We start from the raw sequence: 8,157 nt of genomic DNA, 5'->3' as shown, positions 1-8,157 counted from the left end.
GAGAAAGGGAGAGAGGGAGGGAGCGGGAGAGAGGAAGAGAAAGAGTGAATGTGACGTGATGCGTGTTGACATTGTCAGCTCAACATCTGAAAAAGAAAGGGATGGATGAAAAGGAAAGAGCAGCAGAAAGTGTCGCAAATCATTCACCATCCCTCCCTCTCACTCACACACTCTTCAGCCCTACAGTCACCATCCCTCCCTCTCACTCACACACTCTTCAGCCCTACAGTCACCATCCCTCCCTCTCACTGACACACTCTTCAGCCCTACATTCACCATCCCTCCCTCTCTCTCACTGACACACTCTTCACCCTACAGTCCCCATCCCTCTCTCTCTCACTGACACACTCTTCAGCCCTACAGTCACCATCCTCTCACTCACTGACACACTCTTCAGCCCTACAGTCACCATCCCTCCCTCTCACTGACACACGCTTCAGCCCTACAGTCACATCCCTCTCTCTCACTGACACACTCTTCAGCCCTACAGTCACCATCCCTCCCTCTCCCACACACTTCAGCCCTACATTCACCATCCCCCTTCTCACTCACACACTCTTCAGCCCTACAGTCACCATCCCTCTCTCTCACTGCCACACTCTTCAGCCTACAGTCACCATCCCTCCCTCTCACTCACACACTCTTCAGCCCTACATCACCATCCCTCCCTCTCACTGACACACTCTTCAGCCCTACATCACCATCCCTCCCTCTCTCACAACACACTTTCAGCCCTACAGTCCACCATCCTCTCTCTCACTGACACACTCTTCAGCCCTACAGTCACCATCCCTCCTCTCACTGCCACACTCTTCAGCCCTACATTCACCATCCCCTCCTCTCACTCACACCTCTTCAGCCCTATACGTCACCCTCCCTCCCTCTCACTCACACACTCTTCAGCCCTACATTCACCATCCCTCCCTCTCACTCACACACTCTTCAGCCCTACAGTCACCATCCCTCCCCTCACTGACACACTCTCAGCCCTACAGTCACCATCCTCCCTCTCTCTACTGACACACTCTTCAGCCCTCAGTCACCATCCTCCTCTCTCACTCACACTCTTCAGCCCTACAGTCACCATCCCTCCCTCTCACTGACACACTCTTCAGCCCTACATTCACCATCCCTCCCTCTCACTGACACACTCTTCAGCCCTACAGTCACCATCCATCCCTCTCTCTCACTCACCACTCTTCAGCCCTACAGTCACCATCCTCCCTCTCACTCACACACTCTTCAGCCCTACTCACCATCCCCTCCTCTCACTGACACACTCTTCAGCCCTACAGTCTCATCCCTCCCTCTCACTCACACTCTTCAGCCCTACAGTCACCATCCTCCCTCTCACTCACACACTCTTCAGCCCTACAGTCACCATCCTCCCTCTCACTCACACACTCTTCAGCCCTACAGTCACCATCCCTCCCTCTCACTCACACACTCTCTCACCCTACAGTCACCATCCTTCCTCTCCTCACGACACTCTTCACCCTCAGTCACCATCCTCCCTCTCACTCACACACTCTCGCCCTACATTCACCATCCCTCCTCTCTCTCACGCACATCTTCAGCCCTACAGTCCACCATCCCTCCTCTCACTGACACTCAACACTCTTCAGCCTACAGTCACCATCCCTCCCTCTCACGACCACACTCTCAGCCCTACATTCACCATCCCTCCTCTCATCACACACTCTTCAGCCCTACATTCACCATCCCTCCCTCTCACTCACACTCTTCAGCCCTACATTCACCATCCCTCCCTCTCACTCACACACTCTTCAGCCACATCACCATCCCGTCCCTCTCTACACCTCTTCAGCCCTACATCCCATCCCTCCTCTCACTGACACACTCTTCAGCCCTACAGTCACCATCCCTCTCTCTCACTGAACACACTCTTCAGCCCTACAGTCACCATCCCTCCCTCTCACTCACACACTCTTCAGCCCTACAGTCACCATCCCTCTCTCTCACTGACACTCTTCAGCCCTACAGTCACCATCCCTCTCGCTCACTCACACACTCTTCAGCCCTACAGTCACCATCCCTCCCTCTCACTGACACACTCTTCAGTCCTACAGTCACCATCCCTCTCTCTCACTGACACACTCTTCAGCCCTACATTCACCATCCCTCCCTCTCACTGACACACTCTTCAGCCCTACAGTCACCATCCCTCCCTCTCACTCACACATCTCAGCCCTACAGTCACCATCCCTCCCTCTCACTCAAACACTCTTCAGCCCTACAGTCACCATCCCTCCCTCTCACTGCACACACTCTTCAGCCTACAGTCACCATCCCCTCCCTCTCACTCACACACTCTTCAGCCCTACAGTCACCATCCCTCTCTCTCACTCACACTCTTCAGCCCTACAGTCACCATCCCTCCCTCTCACTCACACACTCTTCAGCCCTACAGTCACCATCCCTCTCTCTCACTGACACTCTTCAGCCCTACAGTCACCATCCCTCCCTCTCACTACACACTCTTCAGCCCTACGCCACCATCCCCCCTCCATCTCACTGACACACTCTTCAGCCCTACAGTCACCATCCCTCCATCTCACCTCTCACTGACACACTCTTCAGCCCTACAGTTCACCATCCCCTCTCTCACTGACACACTCTCTTCAGCCTACAGTCACCATCCCTCCCTCTCACTCCATACTCTTCAGCCCTACAGCACCACCCCTCCCTCTCACTCACACACTCTTTAGCCCTACAGTCCCATCCCTCCCCTCCTCACTACACACTCTTCAGCCCTACATCACCATCCCTCTCTCTCACTGACACACTCTTCAGCCCTACGTCACCATCCCTCCCTCTCACTGACACACTCTTCAGCCCTACAGTCACCATCCCTCCCTCTCACTGACACACTCTTCAGCCTACATTCACCATCCTCCTCTCACTCACACACTCTTCAGCCCTACAGTCCCATCCCTCCCTCTCACTCACACTCTTACCCTACATCCATCCCTCCTCTCTCACACCTCTTCAGCCCTACAGTCACCATCCCTCTCTCCTCACTCACACCTCTTCAGCCCTACAGTCACCATCCCTCCCTCTCACTCACACACTCTTCAGCCCTACAGTCACCATCCCTCCCTCTCACTGACACACTCTTCAGCCATACATTCACCATCCCTCCCTCTCACTGCACACATCTTCAGCCCTACATCACCATCCCTCCCTCTCACTCACACACTCTTCAGCCCTACAGTCACCATCCCTCCCTCTCACTCACAACTCTTCAGCCCCTACAGTCACCACCCCCTCCCTCTCACTCACATACCCTTCAGCCCCTACAGTCACCTATCCCTCCTCTCTCCACACACTCTTCAGCCCTACAGTCCACCATCCCTCTCTCTCACTGACACACTCTTCAGCCCTACAGTCACCATCCCTCTCTCTCACTGACACACTCTTCAGCCCTACAGTCACCATCCCTCCCTCTCACTCACACACTCTTCAGCCCTACTCACCATCCCTCCCTCTCACTACACACTCTTCAGCCCTACAGTCACCATCCCTCCCTCTCACTGACACACTCTTCAGCCCTACATTCACCATCCCTCCCCTCTCACTCACAACACTCTTCAGCCCTACAGTCACCATCCCTCTCTCTCACTCACACACTCTTCAGCCCTACAGTCACCATCCCTCTCTCTCACTCACACACTCTTCAGCCCTACAGTCACCATCCTCTCTCTCACTTCACACACTCTTCCCCTACAGTCACCATCCCTCTCTCTCACTCACACACTCTTCAGCCCTACAGTCACCATCCCTCCCTCACTACACACTCTTCAGCCCTACAGTCCCCATCCCTCCCTCTCACTCACACACTCTTCAGCCCTACAGTCACCATCCCTCCCTCTCACACTCACACACTCTTCAGCCCTACAGTCACCATCCCTCCCTCTCACTCACACTCTTCAGCCCTACAGTCACCATCCCTCCCTCTCACTGACACACTCCTTCAGCCCTACACATGTCACCATCCCTCCCTCTCTCACTGACACACTCTTCAGCCCTACAGTCACCATCCCTCTCTCTCACTGACACACTCTTCAGCCCTACAGTCACCATCCTCCCTCTCCTCACTCACACCATCTTCAGCCCTACATTCACCATCCCTCCCTCTCACTCACACACTCTTCTTCAGCCCCTACAGTCACCATCCCTCCCTCTCACTCACAGCCTCTTCAGCCCTACATTCACCCATCCCTCCCTCTCACTCAACACACTCTTCAGCCCTACAGTCACCATCCCTCTCTCTCACTGACACACTCTTCAGCCCTACATTCACCATCCCCCTCCCACTACTGACACACTCTTCAGCCCTACAGTCACCATCCCTCCTCTCACTCACACACTCTTCAGCCCTACAGTCACCATCCCTCCCTCTCACTCACACACTCTTCAGCCCTACTTCACCATCCCTCCCTCTCACTCACACACTCTTCAGCCCTACGTCACCACCCTCCCTCTCACTGACAACACTCTTCAGCCCTACAGTCCATCCCTCCTCTCACTGACACACTCTTCAGCCCTACATTCACCATCCCTCCTCTCACTGACACACTCTTCAGCCTACAGTCACCATCCCTCCCTCTCACTACACACTCTTCAGCCCTACAGTCACCATCCCTCACCTACTCACCACTCTTCAGCCTACATCACCATCCCTCCTCTCACTACACACTCTTCACCTACAGTCACCATCCCTCTCTCTCACTCACACACTCTTCAGCCCTACAGTCACCATCCCTCCTCTCACTCACACACTCTTCAGCCCTACAGTCACCATCCCTCCTCTCACTCACACACTACTTCAGCCCTACAGTCACCATCCCTCCCTCTCACTCACACACTCTTCAGCCCTACAGTCACCATCCCTCCTCTCACTCACACACTCTTCAGCCCTACAGTCCACCATCCCTCCCTCTCACTACACACTCTTCAGCCCTACAGTCACCATCCCTCCCTCTCACGCACACACTCTTCAGCCCTACAGTCACCATCCCTCCCTCTCACTCACACACTCTTCAGCCCTACAGTCACCATCCTCTCTCTCACTCCAACACTCTTCAGCCCTACAGTCACCATCCTCTCCCTCTCACTCACACACTCTTCAGCCCTACAGTCACCATCCCTCCCTCTCACTCCTCCTCAGAATCTTCGCCCTATAGTCACACCCTCCTCTCACTCACACACTCTTCAGCCCTACAGTCCCATCCCTCCCTCTCACTCACACACTCTTCAGCCCTACAGTCACCATCCCTCCCTCTCACTACACACTCTTCAGCCCTACATTCCCATCCTTCCCTCTCACTCACACACTCTTCAGCCCTACATGTCACCATCCTTCCCTCTCACTCACACACTCTTCACCCTACAGTCACCATCCTCCCTCTCACTCACACACTCTTCAGCCCTACATTCAACCATCCCTCCCTCTCACTGACACACTCTTCGCCCTACAGTCACCATCCCTCCCTCTCACTCACCACACTCTTCAGTCCTACAGTCACCATCCCTCCTCTCACTTACACACTCTTCAGCCCTACATTCACATCCACTCCCTCTCACTGACACACTCTTCAGCCCTACATTCACCATCCCTCCCTCTCACTGACACACTCTTCAGTCCTACAGTCACCATCCCTCTCCTCTCACTGACACACTCTTCAGCCCTACATCACCATCCCCTCCTCACTGCCCCACACACTCTTCAGCCCTACAGTCACCATCCCTCCCTTCACTGAACACACTTCAGCCCTACAGTCACCCATCCCCCCTCTCACTCACATACTCTTCAGCCCTACAGTCACCATCCCTCCCTCTCACTCACACTCTTCATCGCCCTACATTCACCATCCCCTCCTCTCACTGACACACTCTTCAGTCCTAACAGTCACCATCCCTCTCTCTCACTGCACACTCTTCAAGCCCTACAGTCACCATCCCCCCCCCTCTCACTCACACAACTCTTCCCCTACAGTCCCGCATCCCTCTCTCTCACTGACACACTCTTCAGCCCTACAGTCACCATCCCTCCTCTCACTCACACACTCTTCAGCCCTACAGTCACCATCCCCTCTCTCACTCACACACTCTTCAGCCTTACAGTCACCATCCCTCTCTCTCACTCACACACTCTTCAGCCCTACAGTCACCACCTCCCTCTCACTCACCACACTCTTCAGCCCTACAAGTCACCATCCCTCCCTCTCACTCACTACACACTCTTCAGCCCTACAGTCACCATCCCTCCCTCTCACCTCACACACTCTTCAGCCCTACAGTCACCATCCCTCCCTCTCACTCACACTCTTCAGCCCTACAGTCCCCATCCCCTCCCTCTCACTGACACACTCTTGCTCAGCCCTACAGTCACCATCCCTCCATCTCTCTCACTGACACACTCTTCAGCCCTACATCACCATCCCTCTCTCTCACTGACACCTCTTCAGCCCTACTCACATCCCTCTCACCACTACCATCTTCAGCCCTAACGTCACCATCCCTCCCTCTCACGACAACACTCTTCAGCCCTACAGTCACCATCCCTCTCTCTCACTGACACCACTCTTCAGCCCTACAGTCACCATCCCTCCCTCTCACTGACACACTCTTCAGCCCTACATTCACCATCCCTCCCTCTCTCTCACACACTCTTCAGCCCTACAGTCACCATCCCTCTCTCTCACTGACACACTCTTCAGCCCTACAGTCACCATCCCTCCCTCTCACTGACACACTCTTCAGCCTACAGTTCCCACCATCCTCTCTCTCACTCACACACTCTTCAGCCCTACAGTCACCATCCCTCCCTCTCACTCACACACTCTTCAGGCCCTACATTCACCATCCCTCCCTCTCACTCACACACTCTTCCAGCCCTACAGTCCACCATCCCTCCTCTCACTGACACACTCTTCACGCCCTACAGTCACTCATCCCCTCCTCTCACTGACACACTCTTCAGCCCTACAGTCACCATCCCTTCTCTCACTACACACTCTTCAGCCCTACAGTCACCATCCCTCCCTCTCACTCACACACTCTTCAGCCCTACAGTCACCATCCCTCCCTCTCACTGACCACTCTTCAGCCCTACAGTCACCATCCCTCCCTCTCACTCACACACTCTTCAGCCCTCACAGTCACCATCCCCCCTCTCACTCACACACTCTTCAGCCCTACAGTCACCATCCCTCCCTCTCACTCACACTCTTCAGCCCTACAGTCACCATCCCTCCCTCTCACGACACACTCTTCAGCCCTACAGTCACCATCCCTCCCTCTCATCTCACGACAACCTCTTCAGCCCTACAGTCACCACCCTCTCCTCTCACTGACACACTCTTCAGCCCTACATCACCATCCCTCCCTCCCATGACACACTCTTCAGCCCTACATTCACCATCCCCTCCTCTCACTGACACACTCTTCAGCCCTACAGTCACCATCCCCTCCTCTCTCACTACACACTCTTCACCCTACAGTCACCATCCCTCCCTTCCACTGACACACTCTTCAGCCCTACATTCACCATCCCTCCCTTCTCTCACACACTCTTCAGCCTCAAGTCACCATCCCCTCTCCTCTCGTGACACAACTCTTCAGCCCTACAGTCACCATCCCTCCCTCTCACTGACACACTCTTCAGCCCTACAGTCACCATCCCCTCTCTCACTCACACACTCTTCTTCAGCCCTACAGTCACATCCCTCCCTCTCACTCACACACTCTTCAGCCCTACATTCACCATCCCTCCCTCCTCTCACTCACACACTCTTCGCCCTACAGTCACCATCCCTCCCTCTCTCACTGACACACTCTTTCAGCCCTACAGTCACCATCCCTCTCTCTCACTGACACACTCTTCAGCCCTACAGTCACCACCCCTCTCTCTCACTCCACACACTCTTCAGCCCTACAGTCACCATCCCCTCCTCTCACTACACACTCTTCAGCCCTACAGTTCACCATCCCTCCCTCTCACTGACACACTCTTCAGCCCTACAGTCACCATCCCTCCCTCTCACTGACACACTCTTCAGCCCTACATTCACCATCCCTCCCTCTCACTCACACACTCTTCAGCCCTACAGTCACCACCCTCTCTCTCACTCA

This window comes from Salvelinus namaycush, chromosome 34 (assembly GCF_016432855.1).
Source record: "Salvelinus namaycush isolate Seneca chromosome 34, SaNama_1.0, whole genome shotgun sequence".
Taxonomy (NCBI): domain Eukaryota; kingdom Metazoa; phylum Chordata; class Actinopteri; order Salmoniformes; family Salmonidae; genus Salvelinus; species Salvelinus namaycush.
The sequence above is the reverse complement of the archived record's forward strand: the minus strand, read 5'-3'. Positions refer to the sequence as shown.